General features: G+C 36.9%; 1 protein-coding gene across 5 annotated transcripts in view; it reads left to right on the plus strand.

The window, feature by feature from the left end:
• The window catches only part of prkcab (protein kinase C, alpha, b), a 317535-nt gene that overhangs the window by 2883 nt on the left and 287152 nt on the right, over positions 1-27500 (plus strand). The window lies entirely within an intron of this gene.

Here is a 27500-nt window from a genome sequence, read left to right on the forward strand (position 1 = left end):
AACCCTCCTGGTGTGTTAGCCTCAAACTCTGCTTGGGAAAGACAATTAAAAATTTGACATAGACTGTTTATTACACCTGATGTTAGACATAAAATGAATCCAGGTCTGTCTGAGTTGTGTGTAAAATGTAAATTATTGGATCTTTCTATGTGGAGTTGTCCTTATATACAGCAGTTTTGGGACTTGATTAGACTACAGCTCGACGCCATCTTTAAATGTACATTTTGTCTGGGAGCAAAGACCTGCTTACTGGGCCTCAATGATGATATACCTTATAATTTTCGGAATAGAGACCTACTACATATTTTGATTTATTTTGCTCGGAAATGTATCCTTGTAAAGTGGATTAATAAAGAACCACCCAGTTTAAATCAATGGCTGCTTGCAGTCTGCAGCATAATCCCACTTGAGGCTTTCTCCACAGCTATGAAGAACGAACCTTTTCTATTTTATCGGACCTGGGATCCTTTCTTTGATTATTTAGGAACCTCTAAGTCTCTAAGACTAAAATCTTGTCTGTTAGACTCAGCCTGGACAAAAGAAATGCCTTTTTGTAATATAATATTGTTTTTTTTGTGTGTGTGTGTGTGTGTGTCGTTATTATTTTTATTATTATAAGAGTTAGTATTATTTATTTGTTTATTTAATTACAATTTAATTTTATTTACTACTATTTTTATTTTTCATGTGGGGATAAGAACTCAAATTACATGTATGACAGATACTATCTTTCTACTCAATGTAATTTTCTGACATGTTTTTGCACTAAAAATGCTCAATAAAAATATATTTAAAAAAACTAAAATAAAAAAACTAAAAGGGGTGGTCCAGAATGTAATTTTAAGGCTTGGTTGTGTTAGTAAGTTGCAAAGCAATGTGTGCTCATGTTTCACTTGAAGGAAATAACGTTATTTTTTCATAAATGTCACTTTGATTATATACAGCTACTCTGCTAACATGAAAACGACTGCCATATTTCCTAGTTCCTCCGAAAGGCCCGCCCTCAAGTGACTCTGATTGGTCACAGATCGGCTCCACGTCATGCCCGTACAAGCACATGCTTTTTGTGTTAACAATCAGCCAAACTCATGCTCAAAACTGGCCGTAGTGTATGAGTGTGAATGTGAGACTGTTTGGGTGTTTCCCAGTGCTGGGTTGCGGCTGCAAGGGCATCCGCTGCGAAAAACATATGCTGGATAAGTTGGCGGTTCATTACGCTGTGGTGACCCCTGATAAATAAGGGACTTAGCTGTAGGAAAATAAACAAATGAGTAATAATAATAATAATAATAAAAACAATAATAATAATAATAATAATAATAATAACAATAATAATAATAATAATAGGTGGCACAGTAGGTAGTGCTGTCGCCTCACATTAAGGTTGCTGGTTCAAGCCTCGGCTGGGTCATGTGTCATTTCTGTGTGGAGTTTGCATGTTCTCCCTGTGTTCGCGTGGGTTTCCTCTAGGTGCTCCGGGTTTCCCCCACAATCCAAAGGTATGTGGTACAGGTGAATTGAGTGGGTTAAATTGTCTGTAGTGTATGAGTGTGTATGGATGTTTCCCAGAGATGGGTTGTTGCTGTAATGGCATCCTCTGCATAAAACATATGGATAAGTTGGCGGTTCATTCCGCTGTGGCAACCCCGGATTAATAAAGCCAAAAAGAAAATAAATGAATGAATAATAATAATTCCTTACATTTATATAGCTCTTTTCTGGACACTCAAAGCATAGTACACATTTTTGGCGGGAATCTCCTCATCCACAACATGATTGACATTACTTTTTATGAAAAATAAATTGGTTTAGACTCATTCCAAGTTGGAATGAGAAAAAAACAACAACAAATAAAACTAAAATATAAGCCAAGGTAAGCAATCTTAATTCTCAGGTTGCCTGGACTATTAGACCGTGTCCTACCCAGATGTGACGACTCAAATCATTTGTCTCAGCACAGTGAAAATAAAATGCTGTGTAATGTGACAGCCAATCAAATCACATTTGATGTTTGATGTGTGCGCAGTCAACGTTCACTCTTTGGGTGGGGCTTACTCAGTGTATTTATATAGGAGTAAGGCTAACATTGCTTGTCAGTAACTTTCTCTATTCTGACAGTTCCGCTAAATGTATTGAATTCCCTCAATTCCCAAACTACTTCAAAATATTACAGTTGGTAAAATCTTACAAGTGCAAATGTGACATATTAGAGCTGTTCTGCAGCAAAAGCATGTGGTCAGTAGAAATATATCCATACTGTGCCATTTTGTTTCAGCATTTAAAGGGATAGCTCACCCAAATACAAACATTTACTCATTATTTACTCAACCCCAAGTAGTTCCAAACCTTTATGAGTTTCTGTTTCGTGCTGAACATATTTGGAATAATGTCAGAAACCAGTAACCATTGAAAAGAAAATACTTAAAAAGCAAATGCTTACCAGTTTACAGATTTCTTCAAAATATGTGCTTAATTGTGTTTAACAGAACAAAGAAACTGAAAAATGTGTGGAGCAAGTGAACAGTTTTCAGTTGTGGGTGAACTGCTCCTTTAAAGGAGACCTATTTGTGACCCTTTTTACAAGATCTAAAACAAGCCTCTGATGTCCCCAGAGTGTCTATGTGAAGTTTCAGCACTCAATACCCAACAAATAACGTTTTATAACTATTCTAAACTGCTTGTTTTAGGCTTTTGTGCTAATTGTGCCGGTTTGTTGACTGTCGCTTTAAATTCAAATTAGATTGCTCTTTTAAAAAGAGGGCGGAGCTACAAATGCCTGTGTGTCAGCATAGTGGCAGATTCAAAAACAAGACTATCGTCCTATGCTAATGAGGGAGAGAGCATCACTAATCGGCAGGGCCTTCCCCCTCTAATGACATATACAAAGGGAGAATGTCAATCAAAGTGTTTCTGCAGACTGTTTTTATCAAGGGTGATTATAAACAATGCAATGAATCATTTTTTACCATTATAAGCTGGTTTTATTTGCCACAAAAATATGTAAACCCCTTATAAAAGTGAATTTTGCATAATAGGTCCCCTTTAAATACACTTTTGAAACTAGTAACCAATGAAAAACAAATACTTAGAAAGCCAGTGGCTTCCAGTTTACATTTATCTCCAAGATATATGCCTTTGTGTTCCACAGAGCAAAGAAACTCAAAGACATGTGGAACAAGTGAACACTTTTCAGTTGTGGGTGCACTGCCCCTTTAAAGGAGACCTATTAGACCTAGATATAAAATAAGTCTCTGATGTTCCTAGAGTGTGTATGTGAAGGTTTAGCCCAACAACTGACTGTCTCTTTAAATTCAAATGAGATCGTGCCCTTGTCATAAGTAGGCAGGGCCACAAATGTATATGTGTCAGCATATTGGCAGATAACTAGTGTATTATGCTAATGAGGGAGAGATTGTCAATAATGGGCGGGGCTTTCCCCCTCTGATGACACATACAAAGGGAGAATGTCAATCAAAGTGTTTCTGCAGACTGTTTTTATCAAGTGTGATTATAAACAATACAATGAATCATTTTTAACCATTATAAGCTGGTTGTTTTTGCCACACAACTGTGTAAACCTCTTATAAAAGTGATTTTTGAATAATAGGTCCCCTTTAAATACACTTTTGAAACCAGTAACCAATGAAAAGCAAATACTTAAAAAGCAAATGCTCAACAGTTTACAGATTTCTTCAAAATATGTGCTTAATTTTGCTTAACAGAACAAAGAAACTGAAAAATGTGTGGAGCAAGTGAACAGTTTTCAGTTGTGGGTGAACTGCTCCTTTAAAGAGGACTTATTTGTGACCCTTTTCACAAGATCTAAAACAAGCCTCTGATGTCCCTAGAGTGTCTATGTAAAGTTTTAGCTCACAATACCCAGCAAATAACGTTTTATAACTCTTCTAAACAGCTTATTTTAGGCTTTTGTGCTAATTGTGCCGGTTTGTTGACTGTCGCTTTAAATTCAAATTAGATTGCGCTTTTAAAAAGAGGGCGGAGCTACAAATGCCTGTGTGTCAGCATAGTGGCAGACTCAGAAATTAGACTATCGTTCTATGCTAATGAGGGAGAGATCATCACTTATCGGCAGGGCCTTCCCCCTCTGATGACACGTACAAAGGGAGAATGTCAATCAAAGTGTTTCTGCAACCTGTTTTTATCAAGTGTGATTATAAACAATGCAATGAATCATTTTTAACCATTATAAGCTGGTTGTTTTTGCCACACAACTGTGTAAACCCCTTATAAAAGTGAATTTTGCATAATAGGTCCCTTTTAAATACACTTTTGAAACTAGTAACCAATGAAAAACAAATACTTAGAAAGCCAATGGCTACCAGTTTACATTTATCTCCAAGATATATGCTTTTGTGTTCAACAGAGTAAAGAAACTCAAAGATATGTGGAACAAGTGAATACTTTTCAGTTGTGGAGGAACTGCCCCTTTAAAGCAGACCTATTAGACCTAGATATAAAATAAGTCTCTGATGTTCCTAGAGTGTGTATGTGAAGGTTTAGCCCAACAACCGACTGTCTCTTTAAATTCAAATGAGATCGTGCCCTTGTCATAAGTAGGCAGGGCCACAAATGTCTTTGCGTCAGCATAGTGGCAGATAACTAGTGTATTATGCTAATGAGGGAGAGATTGTCAATAATATGCGGGGCTTTCCCCCTCTGATGACACATACAAAGGGAGAATGTCAATCAAAGTGTTTCTGCAGACTGCTTTTATCAAGTGTGATTATAAACAATACAATGAATCATTTTTAACCATTATAAGCTGGTTGTTTTTGCCACACAACTGTGTAAACCCCTTATAAAAGTGATTTTTGAATAATAGGTCCCCTTTAAATACACTTTTGAAACCAGTAACCAATGAAAAGCAAATACTTGAAAAGCAAATGCTCACCAGTTTACAGATTTCTTCAAAAGATGTGCTTTATTGTGCTTAACAGAACAAAGAAACTGAAAAATGTGTGGAGCAAGTGAACAGTTTTCAGTTGTGGGTGAACTGCTCCTTTAAGGTGACTTATTTGTGACCCTTTTCACAAGATCTAAAACAAGCCTCTGATGTCCCTAGAGTGTCTATGTAAAGTTTTAGCTCACAATACCCAGCAAATAACGTTTTATAACTCTTATAAACTGCTTGTTTTAGGCTTTTGTGCTAATTGTGCCGGTTTGTTGACTGTCGCTTTAAATTCAAATTAGATTGCTCTTTTAAAAGAGGGCGGAGCTACAAATGCCTGTGTGTCAGCATAGTGGCAGATTCAAAAACTATACTAACGTCCTGTGCTAATGAGGGAGAGATCATCACTAATCGGCAGGGCCTTCCCCCTCTGATGACACGTACAAAGGGAGAATGTCAATCAAAGTGTTTCTGCAGACTGTTTTTATCAAGGGTGATTATAAACAATGCAATGAATCATTTTTAACCAATATGAGCTGGTTGTTTTTGCCACACAACTGTGTAAACCCCTTAAAAAAGTGATTTTTGAATAATAGATCCCCTTTAAATACACTTTTGAATCTAGTAACCATTGAAAAACAAATACTTAGAAAGTTAATGGCAACTAGTTAAGATATATGCTTTTGTGTTCAACAATGTAAAGACACTCAAAGATACGTCGAACAAGTGAACACTTTTCAGTTGTGGGTGAACTGCCCCTTTAAAGGAGACCTATTATGCCCCTTTTTACAAGATATAAAATCTCTGATGTTCCTAGAGTGTGTATGTGAAGGTTTAGCCCAACAACTGACTGTCTCTTTAAATTCAAATGAGATCGTGCCTTTGTCATAAGTAGGCAGGGCCACAAATGTCTATGTGTCAGCATAGTGGCAGATAACTAGTGTATTATGCCAATGAGGGAGAGATTGCCAATAATGGGCGGGGCTTTCCCCCTCTGATGACACATACAAAGGGAGAATGTCAATCAAAGTGTTTCTGCGGACATTTCTACAATTATAAGCTAATTATTTTCACAAACTGTTGCCACACAACTGTGTTTAAACCCCTTATAAAGTTATTTTTGCATAATAGGTCCCCTGTAAATCCACATTGAAGTTGATAGCATTATTTGAAACATGTATGTTTTGATCTGTGTTCTTGGGAATTGTTGAGCAGAAATGTAGGATGATGCGAGAGTTGGCAGACTCCGATGGGCACAGATGGCAAAGGTACCTCATGTATCATGTTTGTGCATCTCTCTGTCAACTGGACATTTTCCATGGAAGATGGTCAAGTCTTTGAGGATGTGTGTGTTAGTGTGTAGATCTGTGAATATACTGCAAAAGACCTCTGCAGTGCTGGACCAGAAATCCGCTTTTCAGGAATACACAAATGTGCATGGTTGCTCCGTACACATGATAGCATGAAGTCCTGCTTTGTGTTCTGGGTTTTGTAAGACGTTTAAATTGTATTTTTAAGACCCTTTTTAAGTAATTTAAGTACTTAAATATTGAGGATAAATGTTAAAGAACCCCTTGTATGCAATAAAAAGGTCATATTTTGGTTTTGGGGGTCTCCCACAACAGGCTGATATGCATGCAAGGTTAAAAAACACTTTTGGTTTCTTATAATATGTATTTATTTTTACCTGATTCTCCCGAAGACTTCCATATTTGTTCTGCGATTCATTTATTCCCAAACCCCTTCTTAGCGCAATGCTAATCTGCACTGATTGGTCTGATGGCCTAGTCTGTTGTGATTGGTTGACTGCATTCCGAGTGAGAAAGAGAGAAACTCCAACCCCGTCTTATCAACAATTTTGAAGTATTCAGAGCGCAGAGTGTATGTGTGAACCCAATGTAGGAGTGCATTAAAGCAGTGCAGATAAACACCAGCATATTGCTGTATTCTTAACCATGACACACATTCAGTATTAATCCACACAGCGGAAGCAGAGCTATTTTGAAAGTTGGCTGCCGCACGCGTGTAGGAACAGCAGACGATGACCATAGCAACAACAAACGGCAGTGGATCACGAGCTCACAAACGCGTTTAAATCCGTAAACAAAGCATCACGCATTACGTTTTCAACGTGGCTTTAGACGTGATATGAGATCATAAAGAGGTTACCAGATACAGTACAAGCGGTTACAAGTAACAAAACACAATTAAATACTTAATTTTCAAGCAAGAAAAAACAAGGGGGAACTTTTCCCTTACACTTCAGAGCACAGCGTCTTCGCATGGATCTGCTACAGTGTTTGTCTTCCTCTTTTTCTTTCCTACTTTGCTTGTGGGCGGGGCTGGGGGTTTTAATTTTCCTGTGTCATGAGTTCGCAACAAATTGACGGGGCTTAAATTCTATATTGACGTCACACTGACACGGCTAAAGATTTGTTACAGCTGCGATTCATTCGAACCTCTAGTCGACTCTTTTTTAGATGAATCAATAGTTTTAAACACGGTGCACTTTCAAATTTAAGCCTTAGCTGGAAATTTCACTTCACTTAGAGCTGTTACACACTGCATGGAAGGTCGTTTTCAAAAACCCACTATACGGGCTCTTTAAGCAGATGTCAAAAAATGAATACCCCTCATACGAAACTATTTTACTAAATAATTCCCAAGTGCTGTTTTAATTTTTAATTCACATCATTTTCTATTATAGTTTTCATCTGGAGAAAGTCTTAGGAATTAAAAGAAAAAGAAAGTAAAAACTACTAATCTAATGAACCTTAGCCTTTAAATTGCACATTAAGCTGAATACTAGTATCTCACCACATAACTAGTAAAATATTATGTACTGTCATCATGGAAAGACAAAAGAATTAAGATTATAGAAATTAGATTATGTTTAAAAATGTGCTGGAAATGTATATACTTCTAATAATTATAAAGAACAGGGGCGCCGCTGGCCGGTACGGGCCCTATGACAACATTTCAAGGGTTTTGTGGATGTGGTTGGCAGGCGTGGGGGTGGAAATATTTGAATTAAAATATCACAAGAGGGCTAATTATTCTGTTTTCGACTGTATATGGAACAGTGTCTGCTAATATTGCAATTGCTCCTCTAAATAGATTTTTTTTGTGCATAATCAATGAAAAAGGACAAGCTTCTGCAAAAAAGAAAAGAAATTACAGAATTTTTTTGTAACCTTCCCCAGCCTTGTACCTAGAGACTGTCACCGACTCGGTCCCAGTCATTCCCCTCGCTGGCCAGCAGAGGTCATCATCACCATACTATTGACATTACATCATCCATTTACACTGATTGCAGACACACCTGACACGCATCCAGCAATCATCCACCACACACATATAAGTAGCACACACGCTGCTTCATTGCAAAGTCTTGTTCTGCCCCGGCTAACACTATTGAGTGTTCTCATCCTTGCCTGCTTTCCCGTTGTGATCCTGCTTCGTTTACTGACCCTGTCTTGCCTGCCGCCTGCCTTGTACTTTAGCCTGTATCCCGAATTTGATCCTAGCCGCCTGCCACTGAACTCTAGCCTGCTTACCGACTCTGATACTAGCCGCCTGCCTTTTAACTCTAGCCTGCTTACCGACTCTGATACTAGCCGCCTGCCTCTGACCCATGCCTGCATACTCATCCTGTGTTTACCTGCCGCCATCCCAACGACTACTTACTACTGTGTTTGATGTGAGTTTGCGCACGCACAACATCTGTGTGCTATTGTTTATTAAACTGTTTAATAAAAATACTGCAAATGGATCCCTCTGTGTCAGCCACTTAGTTACAGAGACAAAACTCTCTTGGAGGTCTACAGACAATTCCTTTGTCTTCATGCTTGGTTTGTGCTTTGACATGCACCCTGGGACCTTATATAGACAGGTGTATGCCTTTTTCAAATCAACTGAATTTACCACAAGTGAACCTCCCAATTAGGCTGCTGAAACATCTCAAGAATGATCAGTGGAAACAGAATGTATCTGAGCTCAATTTAGAGCTTCATGGCAAAGGCTGTGATTACTTATGTACATGTGATTCTTCAGCTTTTTTTTATTTTTAGTAAATTTGCAACAATAAAAAAATAGGTTTCACATTGTCATTATGGGGTATTGTGTGTAGAATTTTGAGGAAATAAATGAATATAATCTATTTTAAAATAAGGCTGTAACAAAAAAAAAAAAAAAATGTGGAAAAGGTGAAGCGCTATGAATACTTTCTGCACTTTTAATTTTTTAAAATTACTTTTAGGTATTATGTACACTGTAAAAAAAAATCCATAATTTTACGGTTTATTTCGGACAGCCAAAAAAAAGCCGTAAAATAACGGCTGTTAAATTACAGACATTTTCTTTACATTTAACTTTCTGGTTATTCAACCTCTGTTATTTTACTGTAAATTAATTATTTAATTATTAATGGCCATTAATTTGCGTTTTTCTTTTTTCCGGCACACCAGCTGCCCAAAATAAACTGTAAAATTACAGATTTTCTTTACAGTGTAATATATTGCTATCTAAATAATATCTTAATAATAATACCTAAAATAAGTTGGACAGCCTTTTAAAGAGCATCATTATACATTTTACTGATCGTGGTTCAAACAATGGATCTGCGACAGAGTTTGGGAAACACTTGTCACTACATTGTTTATTTTCTTAAGGACATGGCAGTTCAGCCACGAGTTATATATCGATGTTTGAGAAACGCACCCCAGGCTTCGGCGTTCCATATGTCAGAGTGTTCGGCAGATATGTTTCTCCCTAATGCGACCCTGTCAAAACTGCTCTCTGTTCCTGAGCCTTTACCACAGGGTTGCATAGTCTGAGTGCTTAATGAAGTGTCATGCAGTCAGCGTGTTTGGCTGTAGCCTCGTTTTCATGGAGTAACCTGCCTGTCTGCCTGTACTTCTTGCATGTAGAAAGTGCGGACAGCGCGAGGACATGATGAAAGAATGCTAGTGTGGCCTGGACAGGCTGTTGAGGAGTTCACAGATGGCTCTGCTGATGGAGCTGGATGGTGTGTGTGGTGGAGTGGGAAGCGAACATGAGGGCCGGGCCAGAGAGTGCATTTTCTTGGAAGCATTGGATGGAGATGTGTAATGCTGCGTACTGTAACAATGACGAGGACTTCTGATACCAGACCATGAGCTTTTGAGACTCATGATGAGACACATAAGAGCATGCTGTTCCTGCTTCTCAGAGATGATGGGATAGATCAGGTTTATCTTAAGGGAAGCCTGGGGGGGTTAGGTTTTAATGTGAATCTTGTTTAGAAAGAACACATTTTTGATGCATAGTTCACCCTAAAATTAATATTTTACAGCTTTAAATGTTTTGTTTTTCCTTTGTTAAACAGAAAAAGGAGATATTTTAAGAAATGTTCGAAACATTTGACCATTGACTTCCATAGTGTTTGTTTTTCTTACTATGGATTCAGTGGTTAGAGGTTTTCAGCTGTGTTTGGAATGTATTTGTGTTTCAACATGAGAAAGACATTTATAAAGGTTTATAACCCCTTGAGGGAGAGTAAATATTGAGTAATTTTATTTTTGTATGAACTATCACTTTAAGTGATATATATATTATATATACATATATATATATATATATATATATATATATATATATATATATATATATATATATATATATATACCATATTGCACTGCTACGAGTGTGATATTGCATTTATTCAACAGTTTGACGGCATAATTATGTATATAAAAACAAAATCAAACTTGGAGAGTCTCAAAAACCCTTTTGTATGAGGAACTACTTTCTTTCCGCATTGGATTCAAATCATAAGCTGACGGTTTAACAGTTGAGCGTGCATCTTTTAAACTTTAGATCTGTAGTGTCTGCTTTTTGCTGGCTGTATGTGGGCGGAGTAATACACAAAGGGTAAAGAGGCTGTACGGGTGCTGATATTACTTAAATATATCACGGCTATCAGCCAATCAGATTCGAGAACCACCAGACAGAACTGTTGTATAAATATATATATATATAACAGTTCTGTCTGGTTCTCAAATCTGATTGGCTGATAGCCGTGCGATATTCTGCAATAACAGAACTCCTACAGACTCTTTACCCTTTGTGTATTACTCCACCCACATACAGCCAGCAAAAAGCAGACACTACAGATCTAAAGTTTAAAAGATGCTGAATCATATATATATATATATATATATATATATATATATATATATATATATATATATATATATATATATATATATATATATGAGCGATATCACATGAGTAGCAGTGCGATATGGCTGTATATCTGCACTGATGGGAGGCGTGCGTTGGCACGAGGCCCCGCAGTGTGCACGAGGCCGCAGTGTCTCTAACCACTGCTACGAGTGTGATATTGCGTTTATACAACAGTTTGACAGCATAATTGTGTATATAATAACAAAATCAAACACTGAGAGTTTTAAAAAACTCTTTTGTATGAGGAACTACTTTCTTCCACATTGGATTCAAATCATAAGCTGACAGTTAAACAGTTGAGCAAGCATCTTTAAAAACTTTAGATCTGTAGTGTCTGCTTTTTGCTGGCTGTATGTCGGCGGAGTAATACACAAAGGGTAAAGAGGCTGTTGGAGTTTTGCAGAATATATCGCTCGGCTATCAGCCAATCAGATTTGAGAACCAGACAGAACTGTTTTATATATATATATATATATATATATATATATATATATATATATATATATATATATATATATATATATATATATATATAATGACAATAGAATGACTGAAATGCTCTATAGAATGATTTGCTCTAGATTATTTGATTATTTGTCTGTACAATCAGAGATATAAATCTGACCTGCAAATTCACAGAAAGACGAAATCTGTCTAGTTTTGTGCTGGTATGAGCTGATTTCTCAGAGTCGCTGCTTTTTAATGGTTGCTGATTTCAGATAGCAGCTGGTCCACACCTTCACTCTGCCCACAGTGAGCTCTAGAGAGTGAGCTCTAGCTAGTGTTTGCTGCTCATAGGTGATGTGCTGGCTTCTGTTACACATCATTAGGAGAATCTCTCGTTTAGCCTCAGTGCTCCCTGGAAATAAAAAGTCAATGCTAATTCTCTGTGGATGTTTCTTTGTAGAGGTTATTGGATTTTACCCAATTTTCTCCATCACTGACTTCCACTTTCTCCTAAAATATTGTTCAATCGCTGCTGTGGAGTCACTTTTACCTCCATTAATGGTAATATTTCGGTATATTCCATTTTGTGCTATAATCGTTGACATTTTTACACAAACAATTTAAGCCATGTTAACCATAGCTGGATGTTGTAGACGGATGAAAATTGCATGAGTAATTTGTTTTATATTTTATGTATAACTTGTGATTTTTAAATACATTGCCTGAAAATTGTTGTAAATTGCCTACTACTCGAGTAGGTACTACATTTAAATTGCAATTTACTACACGACTGTTTAAAAAACACGTTCAATATAGTATGAATGTGAGTAGTATGAATGGAACTCGGACGTACTACAGTACATGTCGCTTCACTCCCATTCATGAATTCTCTCGCATGGCATCATGGAATAACATAGCGTCCATCGAATGCACACTTAAGAATCTCACTGGAAGTAGTAGCTCATCCGGGTACTTTTCGCAAACTGTTTTCTGAATACTATGAATTCAGAAATACTACTTGTTTGGTCTAGTGTAGAAGTATGCTATTTCGGACACAGTGCTTAATTTATAAATTGCGAGGTACCGGAACAGATCGGGAAAACGGTACCGGCTTGTTGCCAGAGGAGGTAGAGTTGTCGCGGACGAAAGTGAAGAGTGGTGGTGGTGGTGGTGGGGGGGGTTTGGTGGTTGTCGCAGACGAAAGAGAAGAGCAGGGGGGTGGGTTGTTGGCGGTGAAAGTAAAGGGGGGGGGATTTCAAAATGAATTCAGAATGACGGAATTAATTTCTTACAACAGGTTACATGTTACATTCGTGTGTAAATAGTCGCGTGAACTCCTTCTGCGTCTGGTGTGAACACAGCATAAGAGTCTTTATATGTTCATAAATGTTGCATTTCTTTAATTATTTTATATAATTGCCAACGTTACAGTAGGCTATTTTGCACAGTTTTGCTATTTTTGCACTTTTGCATCATTGATCTGCAGATTATGAAATCATGTTCATAAAAAGGTTAGTAATGAACATTTATAATCAATTATACACACAATCATACACCCTTTTGACAGTGGAAATGCAAGCCTGATAAAGGTGACCCGTATAGACCCTTACAGTGCTGGGCCATAACAGTACAAGTCAAAGTTTCTGTTATACCATTTCTACAGTGAATGTAAGTTTTCTTACATGCTTTTTTTTTAGGACAACAGTATCTCCAGCAGAAAATAAATCAAAAGATGCCTAATGAAGACAGCGGAAGTCAATGATTTATTTCAGTTGTTTAGTCGGACATGTTTACTCTTCAACAATATTTTTAAATGTTCTCAAAATAAAATGTATTGTGTTCAAAGGAGGAAAAGTTTTAGTTTTTTACCCAGACATTTAAAATGAACTTATTTTGAGCAGTAATCACTATATTGTGATACCATGAAAGTCAATCAACTGATTTGTAACTTCATTGTAGATATTTGAAGTGCTACATCTATCCCCTGTCTCCCAAACAGACTTGCTTCTCTCATTAGGCTGGCTTGTGTAGCAAGCCAGACTATTGTTATCCTATTTTTTTAGGCTGGCTTGTGTAGCAAGCCAGACTATTGTTATCCTATTTTTCTTCTGAGACTAAAAATTAAACTCTATCTCCTCCTAGAGCTTTCAAGCTATGACCACCAAACTCACACCAGACCTCCAAACTGGTCTGACTCGGGTTGCTATATCTTTTCCGACTGATCCGAGTTTTGGTTTTCTGAAAAACGTCCCGGGACTGTCTGAAAAATCCCATTGACTTAACATTGGACCAAACTTTGTGACCTCATAAGTCTGCATCTGACTGTCCTACAGGCTTCTAACTGAGCTCATTTAACTCAGACTACCTAACTGCCAATAACTGATGAGCTTTTTACTTTCTGGCCACACCCTAGCAACCACTTTTGGGACCCTAGAAACTGTCCCATAGACTTCCACTGCAAAAGACTCTAATTGACTTTACATGGGGTCAAACTTTGTGAGCTCATAACTCTACATCAGACTGTTGCACAGACTTCTAACTGGGCTCATTTAACTCAGACTACCAAACTACCAATAACTGATGAGCTTTTAACTTTCTAGCCACACCCCTAACAACCAGATACGGCACCCTAGCAACGGTCCTATAGACTGCCATTATAGAGGTTTAGATTGATATCGTCATGCTGCAGTGTGAAAGAGACATGGGTGTTGCTTTTAACTGTTCATACTGGCAAGAAGCTTTGATACATCATCAGTCTAAGCTGTCAATCCACTCCATAGCAACAAAACAGACTAACCTAGCAACGATATAACAGCAGCTATATCTCAGTATCAGAACATCGTAGAGAAGCGGGGGTTGGCTTGTTTGACTTATGCTAGCATACCATCCATCCATCCATCCATCCATCCATCCATCCATCCATCCATTCATCCATCCATCCATCCATCCATCATCTATCTATCTATCTATCTATCTATCTATCTATCTATCTATCTATCTATCTATCTATCTATCTATCTATCTATCTTTTCATACTTTTTAAAACTGTTTAAACTAAATAAACTATTACCATCAGGCTTTCACAAGCCAGCCTCAAAGTTTTTTCTCAAACTTTAAGAATCTAGTTAAATATGCTGTTTTAGAGCAAAGTGAGTTGAGAGGAGCTTTAATGGAAAGTTTGAGGCAGTTCAGTAGCTTAACCTCCATTCTCTGTCCAAATTTGGCTGTGTTTGGTGTGGGGTTCTCTTCAACGAGGGTCAGCGCTAACAAGTCTGTCATCAGCGCTGCTCTGTTAATAACGCAGCTCTGCTTCTGCCCTCTTCATTCAGCCCTGGCACAGAATAAATCAGATGTTCTGCTCGTCTCCTCTGGCCTTTTGAAGTCAGGTGCCACTTTATGCGGAAAGCAGCGAAGAGAGGAGGCTGGCGAAAGGAACGTAAACAGTCTGACAGCTGACGGCGAGAGAGCTGGAAACAGAAGTGGATGTTTTGGTGACAGAGCGAGCTCTAGCAGTCCTTCAGTGGCCCGCGGTGTATGCTGACAGAGTAACAGTTGCTGTTTCTGAGGCTCTGGAAGATTTCCCTCGCTATCTGTGTTGTAGTTGGCCTTTCGCAGAGATGTTAAAGTAAAGATTCGACCTCAGATAAGAGCATGTGTGCCCAAATGTCAGGCACACAGAGCGATTCTTTCGGTCGTGACTCACTCGTCCCAACTGTTCTGCTCTGTTGCTTGTTATTGTGCTGTTTCTGAAGTTCATTATTAGCATTTGTTGTTCCTACTCTAAAAAAATCATCTGTTTTCATATTGACAAGTGTTTTCTGTTTATTTACGGTTGTGAATTGTATTCTGGGATGCTGATCATTGATCTATTGACTTAAAATGGACTTTTATTGACATTTTAGTAGTTTAAAATGATATACACCACCTGACAAAAGTCTTGTTGCCTATCGAAGTTTTAGGAACAACAAATAATAACTTCTAGTTGATCATTTGGTATCAGAAGTGGCTGGTATGAAAGCTAAAGACCTCTAGATTACGCTTATTTAACCAAAATAAAATATGATAATGCCTTGAATTTTAATTATTTAATTAGGCCAGTAAGGTCTGAGTTTGCTTAGACAAAAGTCTTTAAATTATCAGAAATTATATACAGTATAGAATATAAAGTCATTGTGCAGTGGAAAAAAAATTACTATTGCGTATGACTCCCATGAGCTTTGAGGATCATACATCTCTGCAATTACTCGAATGAATCAATGAATCAAAACAAAACCATGCGACCAAACAGACACTCAGAAGTGCGCACACACCTACAACCGTGACATTATGTGTATAAAAAGTGTATGGCAAGCAGTGATAATTAGTATCATTAAGTGTTTATGAGATGGATTGCCTGGTGATCTGTAGCATCGACCAGAAGGTAAAAGTTCAAAGAGGCAGTGTGCTGGGTGTGAGGGGTCCAGAGTGATTTTGGCTGCCCTTCTGCTCGCTCTGGATAAGTACAGTTCTTGGAGAGTAGGAAGGGTTGTACCAGTGATTCGCTCAGCAGTCCGAGCTATTTGACGTAGTCTTTGTAGGTCGGATTTGGTAGCTGAGCTAAACCAAACAGTTAACTGCTGTGGCGACCCCTGATAAATAAGTGACTAAGCTGAAGGAAAATGAATAAACTTTTAATGTCAATATTATTACTCTCGATTACACATGATTTATCTTCAATTGGCTACAGAACAACCTGGGCCAATAAAGACTTCAACTGTAGCTTGTCAATAATTCTGGTAATTTTCCTTTAAATTAAATTAGCAATTAAATAAGCGATCATTTTCAATGCCTTGTACTTTATTGCAGCTATTCAAAAGCAGTTTAAACTATACTCCATTTGTAAACTACCTAAATCTAAGCGATTCCTTTCATTTGAAGTGACAGAAGTGTTTATGTGTCTGCTTGTTCCAGCTCTATGCTAATGAGTGTGATTTGAGCATGTATGTATCTTCAGAGCCTCTGCTAAATGAAGAGTCTCGCGCTGCTCGGCTGCACTTCCTGTTTGCTTTGATGTCTGTCTGAGCCGTTCCTCAGTTTCTCCATCCCTCTGTCACAAATCACAAATCCACCGAAGACGGGGCTTGTGGGAAGGCTTTTTTGAAGACATGACACCTCACAGCGATGGCAAACTCGTTACGAGAGCTGGGCCTACATTTGTCGGGTTGTTTCATTTTTCGTGTCTGGCGGTTTGAAGTTGTCGTGAGCTTTTCTTTTGTTGTGACAGTGAAATGTACTTTCTAAATGAGCTGAAGATCTGTGATGTGACCTGGAAGAAAATGTTACACCTTAAAAATTCATGTTTTTTATTATGTAAAATGTGACAGAGTTAATAATTGACAATTAATGATGATCAATTAAACAAAAAGATGCGTCATACAGTAAGAATTTAGACAGTTAAATGTCTATTGGACTTTTTTATATACAGTTGAAACCAGAAGCTATGTACACTCTAGAAAAAGGAACATAACCATTTTTTTTTTTTTAAATGTCTGATGGTAAATCATACTAAACGTTTACTATTTTAGGTCCTTTAGGATTACCTAAATCAGTGGTTCCCAACCTTTTTCTTTGGGGCCCCCCCCATGAACATATACAAACATTGGAGCCCCCCCACCATATAAATGCACACGCATATGTACTGTATATATATATATATATATATATATATATATATATATATATATATATATATATATATATATATATAAATATATATATATATATATATATATATATATATATATATATATATATATATATATATATATATATATATATGTATATATATATATGTGTGTGTGTGTGTGTGTGTGTGTGTGTGTGTGTGTGTGTGTGTGTTTGTGTAATATTAATATATAGTAATACGTATAGAAAATATTAATTAATCAGTTTTAACTTGTCTTGGCCTTCAATAAAACCAAAATTTAGGTAGGCTTTGTCATACTGTCTAATCTTTTTCTTCGCCTCTGAAGAATCACTGCATTTACGTTTGTCTGCCATTTTTGTTTTGATTTTGCCTTTACGACACGTTGACAAGCAGATTGCGCGAGTGAGCAAAATTTAAATAATTATTTAAAGTTATTTATTTTAATTATTTTCACTATTATGTTGGAATTTTAAGTATGTGTTTAGATTTTTTTTTTGGTACTTAAAAATACATATATAATAGTAGGGCTGCTCGATTTTGGGAAAAATCATAATCTTGATTATTTTGGTCATAATTGTAATCACGATTATTCAAAACGATTGCCAGTTAAAGTCAAAATTATTAGCGCTCCTGAGATTTATTTATTTTTTTATAAATATTTCCCAAATTAAGTTTAACAGAGCAAGGAATTTAAACAGTATTTCCTACAATATTTTTTCTTCTATTTGTTTTATTTTAGCTAGAATAAAGACAAGAATAAAGCAAGATATATTTTTGATTGTCTGCAGAATAGACTACCGTTATAATGACTTGCCTTATTACTCTAATTAAGCCTTTGAACTGCACTTTAATCTGAATGCTTGTTTTTTGAAAACTATCTAGTAAAATAGTATGTGCTGTCATTATAGCAAAGACAAAAAGAAATCAGTAATTAGAAATGAGATATCAAAACTATTATGTTCAGAAATAAGTTAATAAAATATTCTTTCCATGAAACAGAAATTGGGCAGGAAAAGGTTTGCTAATATTCAAGAGGGCTAATAATTCTGACTTCAACTGTATACATACAGTTATTTTCCACCCTGCAAAGAGAAATAAATACAGTAGAATAAAAATATGAAACAAACTGTGCTTTAAGCATCTTCACTGTAAGAGAAACACTTTAGCTACAGCAGTGCTTTAGTCAAGAGCAGCGAGGGTTTTCTCGTTATGTTTGTTTAATAATGTTAAAAACAGGCGGCAGAAGGATTATAGCACGCTGTCTCTTTAATGGTTTCTCTTTCACGTTTTTTGATCCTCAACTCGTTTGTTTATTACACAAATGAGGGTTAACATAAATAATCACTAAACACTGCGTTTTGACACCTATTTGACCATTACAGCGCTCACGTTAAGATGACTTTAGATGTCTGCGCTCCTCTGCTCGTCTCAGTGTGTTAATGAGAGTGAATGCTGACCGGCCGCATGCTTCTGACTGCGTGATCGTGCTGCACACACACACACAAGCACGCGCTCTTTCGCGCTTTTAAGAGCAACACGTATACAACTGGAACGCGGCAAAATATGATACAATAATAATTTATCTCGATTAATGCTTTTTTATAATCGTTTGAAACCGAAATCTAAATCGGATTTTCGATTAATTGCAAAGCCCTTTATAATAGTGGAGCACTTTTATGCCTTTTTCTACCTCAATACTTATCCTCTCCCGCGCCCCCCCCTGTGAACTCTGGTCTCCTTCCACAAGCTTCTCACAATACTTTGCAGGAATTTTGGCCCATTCCTCCGGACAGAATTGGTGTAACTGAGTCAGATTTGTTGGCTGTCTTGCTCACACAATTTTTCAACTCTGCCCACAAATTTTCTATAGGATTGAGCTCAGGGCTTTGTGATGGCCACTCCAAAACACTCACTCTGTTGTCCTTAGAGCACATTTTAACTAATTTGGCAGTATGTTTTAATTTCCTGAGTGATGTCTTGAGATGTTGCTTCAGTATTTCTACATTATGTTCTTTCTTCATGATGCCATCTATGCTGTGAAGTGGACCAGTCCCTCCTGCAGCAAAACAGCCCCACAACATGATGCTGCCACCCTATTACTCACAGTTGGGATGGTGTTCCTAGGCTTGTAAGCTTTCCCCTTTGTCCTCCAAATGTAACACTGGTCATTATGGCCAAACAGTTCAATCTCAGTTCCATCTGACCACAGGACATATCTCCAAAAATTATTCTTTTTCCCAGTGTAATTTAGCAAATTGTAATCTGGCTTTTGTGTTGATTCTGGCTTGTTGATTTTCCCATGTTGTCACACAAGGAAGCAGTGTGTTTGAGGTTTTCCTTAAATACTATTCTACAGTAGTGCCTCCAATTAACTCAAATGTTGTCAATTAGCCAATAAGAAACTTCCAAAACCTTGACACCATCATCTGAGCTTTTTCAGAGGCAGAATAATCCTATTGTATGTAAACTTGACTTTCAAGAAAAGTTATAACAATTTCTCAAAAATATCTCTCTCATTATTCTGCTATTAAGCAGAACAGAAACAAATGTGATAATTCTAACTTACCTAAAAGAGAAAAGCTTTAGTCACATTAACATCTGACTTTTTAAAAAATGGATATGTGCTTTTTTTATACAGTTTATGTAAACTTCTGGTTTCAACTGTACATATACTGGAGTCTTATTAGTCCGCTGTACATTTGTTTATACATAAAGACCCCTTTTATGAATGCCTAATGAATATGATTAATTATATTTCCACCTAACATTAACATACATTCGAATTTGCTGAGATTTCATTTATTTTTGTTTCGGCTTAGTCCCTATATTAATCCAGGGTTGCCACAGCGGAATGAACCGCCAACTTATCCAGCACTGCGTAGTGGATGCCCTTCCAGCTCCAACCCATCTCTGGGATACTCATCCATATACACTCATTTACACCCATACACTATGGACAATTTAGCCTATCCAATTCACCTGTACCGCATGTCTTCGGACTGTGAGGGAAATCGGAGCAACCAGAGGAAACCCACGCGAACGCATGGAGAACGTGCAAACTCCACACAGAAACGCCAACTGACCCAGCCGAGGCTCGAACCAGCGACCTTCCTGCTGTGAGGAGACAGCAGTACCTACTGCGCCACTTCATCGCCTTTGCTTAGATTTTTAACTCTTATTTTGTTATGCTCTATCAAACTTGCACGGGGATGTCTCTCATGTCTCCATGGTTTCAAGGCACTGTCTGAAAGCACAGATTCTCATGCACGGCGTAATATCACAGCCATAGGACAGCAGCGGAGTATCTTGACTAATAACTCCAGAATGAGAGTATATTAGTTCCTAGCCATATTGGCCAAAAAAATAGCAACGTTCCATATTCATCCATTCATTTTTCTTTAGCTTTGTTCCTATATTCATCAGGGGTCGCCACAGCAGGATGAACCGCCAACTTATCTACTATACTGTATGTTTTATGCAGCTATGCCCTTTTAGCTGCAACACAGGACTGGTAAACATCCATACACACGCATTCATACACATACACTATGGTCAATTTAGTTTATACAATTCATCTGTACTGCATGTCATTTGCAGCAGAGTTTAACTGGTTAAAGGGACTTGGCAGTCATCCATCAAATTTTGACAGATGCTGAAACACATTCTCTGCCCTTTTTTGTGTTCAGCAGAAGTTTTAATTCCATATTGACTTGATCACCAGCATTTTGAGCTGTTTAGATTGCATCCGCATCTATTAGAGAGTCAGAAAAAGTGGTTGAGATATTCTATGGTTTTTTTTAATGACTGGTGAATGATGTGTAAATCCGTGATGAATGGTGACAGAGGTTGATGTCTGTAGGAATGGAGCTCTTCACCTCCTCTCTCAGAGCACAGCTGAGCTCATTAACCAATCAGCCGGCAGAAGTGAGGGGGCGACGAGCACGAGCTGTGATGAGAACGCAAAACAATAAACACGTTACACAACGGCCTGCGCTCCTGCTCACAGGTCCAACTCGCAAGATCTGTCGCTCTGCTATTACTTGCAGCTAATAGTAGGGTTTTCTGTGCTCATGTAGTGTAGAATGATGTTCGTTAAGCTCAGTGTTTCCTACTGGGATAGCAGACAGTTCACTGATTAGAGTTAAACTGCACAGCTGCTGCAGTGGGTACTGGTGAAATCAGGCTAAAATTAATGTCAGTTTAGACAAAGCAATGCTAATTTGACATTAAAATTTTTATGGAGAACCTTCACAATCTTTTAAAACATATCTCACAGATACACACTCACACATAAACACAAATAAAGAAACTGGGCTCAGCAAAAATGTTTTTTTTTTTATCCGTTTCTCAGTAAACAATTTTGGTGCATATAAACTAAACAGTTATATTAATTAAAATAAGACATGGTCAACGAACTTCATTATATAATTATTGGGAACAGAAAGATAATGTATTTAATTTATTTATTTGGATTTGTTATATATATATATATATATATATATATATATATATATATATATATATATATATATATTTTTTTTTTTTTTTTTTTTACTTTTATTTAAGTTTAATTAAATCCAAATTGTTTTTGAATATGAGGGTAAATGTCTTCTGTATAATTGGTTATATGGGTAGAGGTGAAGGTAAGACTTGTGATTTTTAATCTTTGGGTAATTGTCAAATGTAGAAAACATTTAATGTCAGCTGTTAGAATTTTATTGTATTGATGTACACCTGATTAATGATAATAGTTGATACACTTTATCTCTGTAGAGTGAGGTCAGAAATGGGAAGATTGTTTATTGTTATTGCTGTGAAGATTATAAGTTATTGTGTGATTAATAGATAATGAAATGAGATTGACGGTCTAACTAATAGCACATTGTGATTGACTATGGGATAAAAGGGTGGAGTTAGAGAATTATGTCACACACTGAGGAAGGCTTTGTGCCAAAACGTCTGTTTGTCTGTTATCACCCGTAAAATGTAAGAAAAAGTAAAAATAAAAACAGTACGAAGCAATTGAGTGCGAATCATTACCTTCTTTTGAATAATTAAATGTTTCCCCATAACATATTAATTTGGTTTTACTATTTATTTGAACCGCGGTCTTAAGTTATTTTGTTAAATTAGTTCTTGTCGTGGCTTTGGTACTTACTAATTTAATGTATGTACACTATATATAAAGAGTTCAGATGCAAAACCCTCTAAATCCATCAGACCTCTTTTTTTTTGTAAAAAACACATTTTCTATCAGACCCCTCTTATTAGGATTCAGAAGTTTAATTTCATAGATAATTAAAAAGGTTATTTGCTAGTAAATATAATATCTTATTTTTCAAAAATCTCACTTTAAACAAATTCTTTGGTTTTTAAGAAGGTAGATTTTCTTTTGCGTCAAAACCAACTAAATCCATGCCTGCTTTTTATGCAAAGCCCTCTAAATCCACCTATTGGGACAAGACATTGTTAGTTGAAAATCAATAAAGATGCAATTATGAATTATTTTAGCAAACATAAAACACCTGAAATTTAAAATCTATAAATCTGTCAAATAAGTGGAGGTTCATTCCACTGTGATAAACTAGGGACAAAGCAAAAAGAAAATGAATAAGTGAATTCTGTAAAGGAACTGCATTAATCAATAACATTAAAACTGACATTAATTAAATATTAACTATCTAATTAACGTTTCTGATATTTGGGATTGAGATTTAATGTAGAGCAGGGGTGGCCAACCCTGTTCCTGGAGAGCCACCTTCCTGCAGATTTCAGTTGCAACCCATATCAAACACACCTGCCTGTAATTATCACGTGGTGTTCAGGTCCTAATTAATTGGTTCAGGTGTGTTTGATATGGGTAGCAACTGAAATCTGCAGGAAGGTGGCTCTCCAGGAACAGGGTTGGCCACCCCTGATGTAGAGCAATGTTTACATTGCAAACATTGTAAACTAAGCTTGGTAGATTCAAATAATGTAGTGTAAAAGCATTGTAAAATCATCAATATCTGTGCATTGTCCATTAATATAAAAAGCTTATTAAAAAAGCTTATTGGACGTATATATATTATGAAGTGATACAAATAATGTATAGTCTTATACAATATATTTATCTTTTCAAAAATAGCTTAAATTAGCGAATAAAACACAAGGTCTACTGGGCAAAAAGGGGATGCCTCTCAGACACTTTTAGAAGCTGTCATTCATTCATTCTCACCATACTCAAGGTCTTTGTCTTTTTTTCGTCTCTTGTTTTACCTCATCGGAGCATCTAAGATGGGATAAAAGAACAGCAATTTAACTTTGGCTTTCATAAAATGGAGTTACCGTTTAATGTATAGTAAATTGGACTCATTCAAAGTAGTGTCGCTGCACATACAGTTGAAGTCAGAATTATTAGCCCCGTTTCGATTTTTTTTTTCTTTTTTAAAATATTTTCCAAATGATGTTTAACAGAGCAAGGACATTTTCACACTATGCCTGATAATATTTTTTCTTCTGAAGAAAGTCTTATTTGTTTTATTTCGGCTAGAATGAAATCAGTTTTGAATTTTTTATGAACCATTTTAGGGACAAAATTATTAGCCCCTTTAAGCTATATTTTTTCTCGATAATCTACAGAACAAACCACTGTTATACAATAACTTGCCTAATTCCCCTAACTTGCCTAGTTAACTTAATTAACCTAGTTAAGCCTTTTAATGTCACTTTAAGCTGTATAAAAGTGTCTTGAAAAATATATAGTAAAATATTATTTACAGACATGGTAAAGATAAAATAAATCAGTTATTAGAAATGAGTTATTAAAACTATTATGTTAAGAAATGTGTTGAAAAAAATCTCTCGGTTACACAGAAATTGGGGAAAAAATAAGCAAGCGATCTAATAATTTAGGGGGGCTAATAATTCAGACTTCAACTGAAGAAAAGGCTGGACACGACAAGACAGGCCAGAGCGATATACGATGACGAACTGGCACAGGACTGCAGACATGAGGAGAATATAAGCAGAAATAATGAACAAACTGACAGCTGAACAGGATAACCTAATAATGGGTTAACAAGGAGGGTGGGACTAGACAGGAGAGCATATGACACAAAGAAACAACACAAGCCATGTGCTTACATAAAACAAGACTAGAACACGCAGCCAATGAGAGAACTCCATAATCATGTGTTCACAAAACACAACACTAAAGCACGCAGCCACAATGTAAACACCAAGCCATGCTTAGACAACAGTAACATGAACAGGCAAGACAGATGAAAACATGTTATCTCAGCGCCAACTGAAACCAAAACTAACTACACGCTGAGAATGAAACCGCGCGCTGCCGACAGAACAAACACAAACACCAGGACGAGAGCATGCGTTGCAAACACTCCCAGACCTCGTGTACCCATATAAAGCGGGAGATCGCACGGCTCAAACACGGCCATGATGGTGCTAAACAAAAAATCCAATGACAGAAAATCAGTGCTCGATCCGAGAAGCTCGAGCGGAGCACAACATAAAAGACAGGGCAGGACTAGTGTCTGGCCACCAAAACAAAAATAAACAAGACCAGAGCGGCAGAATCCTGACATCCATAGCATTTGTTTTTTCTTATATGAGAGTCAATGGTTTCACGTTTTCATCTTTCTTCAATATACTGTTTGTTTGTGTTTTATTTAAGCCTTCCGTAGGGTCTTAATACTCCGGTTGACCCCCTCTGTGAAAGTTTTTATTTTTGATTGCCTTCAGAGGCAGCATTCTAAGGCAGGAAGGCCTCAAGGCATGTCCGAATCCAAATTCTGATTCATTTCCTGTCTCAAGAGTTATTTTCTTATCAGTGTCCTTCGCTTCCTTCAATATCCAACAATCCTGTGTGTTCCCTTTCTGACAGTTGAGCTAAGAAAATAAGATTTCTAGTGAAAAGTTAGAATTGCACTAGGCAAATATTCCCTTATTTATCACCATGGTCTCTGTATTTTGTTGTTCATGATTAAAGTGGACAGCAAAGCAACAATTTAGCAGACAAGGCTTTCAGATGGAGCCACTGTTTCATTGTGTCTCTTTAAAGTCTGCGTGAACTAGAAGCTACTAAGACTTATTTCAGTATGTTGATGTACTTCCAACGGAAACAGAATATTGAGTAGGGAGAGCGGCTTTCTTTTTTGCCCATCATTGCCTTTTTGAAAATGGTAAACACTGTATAAAGCTAATGCTTACTTTACTTTACAAAGTAGACCCATTGCCTTAAAAAAGCAACAAGTTGATTTACTATAAAAAGTCAGTAAACCCATTGACTTAACCCAGAAGGCACAGGATGTCAACAGACTGACGTTGTACCCCAATGTCATGGTGACATTGCATTTTGTTTGGAAATAAAAATTGGGTTGACATCAACGCCCAACCTAAAATCACCCAAATACCAACGTCTGATGATGTTTCAGTTTGACGTTGTGTGGATATTACCGATGTTGGGCAAGCTACTTGAAAAATGTAGTGAGCTATGCTATTAGCTACTCTACTTAAAATGTAGCTGAACTACACTAAAAGCTACCCTCTGGGAAATGTAGCAAGCTAAGCTAAAAGCTACATGGCTAAAGTAGCTTAGCTACATCTAAGCTATTTTTGCAATTTTTTATTTTTAAATCGAAGCAACTTAAATACAAGTCAATTCTATCTTAGTAATCAATAAATCTGTCAATGAAACATATAAGGCAGAATATTTCAGTTCAATTATTTACTGTGAAATAACATGCTGTTGTAAATAGAAACAAATTCTTGTATATAGCAGCACAGACAAAAACAAATCTAATAAAAGCAGGTGTTACACATTTAAAATACTATAGTAATTTATAGTAAAGAGAACTATTTTGATAAGCATTATGCATATTGTATATATATATATATATATATATATATAAATATATATATATATATTAACGCTGTCAAAATTAGTGCTTTAACGCATGCGATTAATTTTAAATAATTAACGCGTTGAAAAAATGTACGCAATTAACACAGTTGCAGGTTTTTTTTACTTCCTGTTGTGGTGGACGTGTGTTTAACATGCAAGAAATGTGACCAAGGAAGCACTTTTTGAAGGCAAGTTTCAGTATAAAACAATTAGTCGCATCACCAGGCTCTCCAAAGTTTCATGCAATTTCGGGTGTTTCATTTTTAACTTTCTGTTGTAAGTTGATACCGCATGGTGAACAGAAAGACAATCCACCGCATTTCGTGACTCGGTGTTCCTTTAAGGAAATAAAATCACTGCTTAGGCTACACTAGACTTTTAATAAGAGTATAATCTTAATCATATTAAAATCTGAGTATTGGTGTCTTATGTGAATGTACTCAGAAAGTCTCTGGTGAAGTCGCGAGCTGTTAAAGACAGGGCATTACTCTGCCTTTCAGCATGCGCCCTCCAAGTTTAGCGTGTTTCCTCATTAAACGCAACGAAAGCGTATGCTTCGCGTTATTGTGTCAGAATCCTTGTGAAATACAGTAATACTTTAGGGCGCTTAGTTTAAGCAAATTTGATGAACGCGATCATGCGTGTTGAATCTGAGGGGAGTCGCTCCAGTATGGAAGGCCGTTGGGGCCAAAACGTCTGCAGCGCGTTGTGTGTGTGTGTGTCTGTGTGAGCGACGTATCTGAGTGGGGGCGTGTGCGCGCGAGACGTACCTGAAGGACGGCGGGGGTGAGTTGCACGCGACATAGGCTACCTGAAGAGCTAGGAGGGATGTGGGGGAGAGGGGTTTGCAATGTATTTAACGACCGGTTTGCAAGAAATTATCATTCATTTGAGGGCATCCGGGAGTCTCTGTGCACTTGCGGGATACTCCTAGTCTTAGCCACTGGATGAATGTAAAGGAGGATTAAGCAAAATTGTTTCTACTCTATAACTAATTTTCTCAACTTACAGCAATAAAACTTTACAATGAGTGCAACAGTTTGTATTCTATAGTTTATTATTATAATTTTTCATTTTCCATATCTGCAATTCCTGTATTTTGGCATTTTTTTGCAGTCCACTTAGAATCCAACATGGAAATCAACGTTTTCTTTATTGGCATTGATTGTTTTGAAATTTAAATGTCATTAACATGCCTGTGTTTTAATTTCTGTAATGAATATGGCTGTCAAGCCAGGATCTTGATGGTTTATTGTGGGTATGTTGTTTACATGAAGAAATCTGTGTTACAAGTTAAACAAAAATTCTATTAAACAATTATGTTTTAA

Source organism: Danio rerio, chromosome 3 (assembly GCF_049306965.1).
Source record: "Danio rerio strain Tuebingen ecotype United States chromosome 3, GRCz12tu, whole genome shotgun sequence".
Taxonomy (NCBI): Eukaryota; Metazoa; Chordata; class Actinopteri; order Cypriniformes; family Danionidae; genus Danio; species Danio rerio.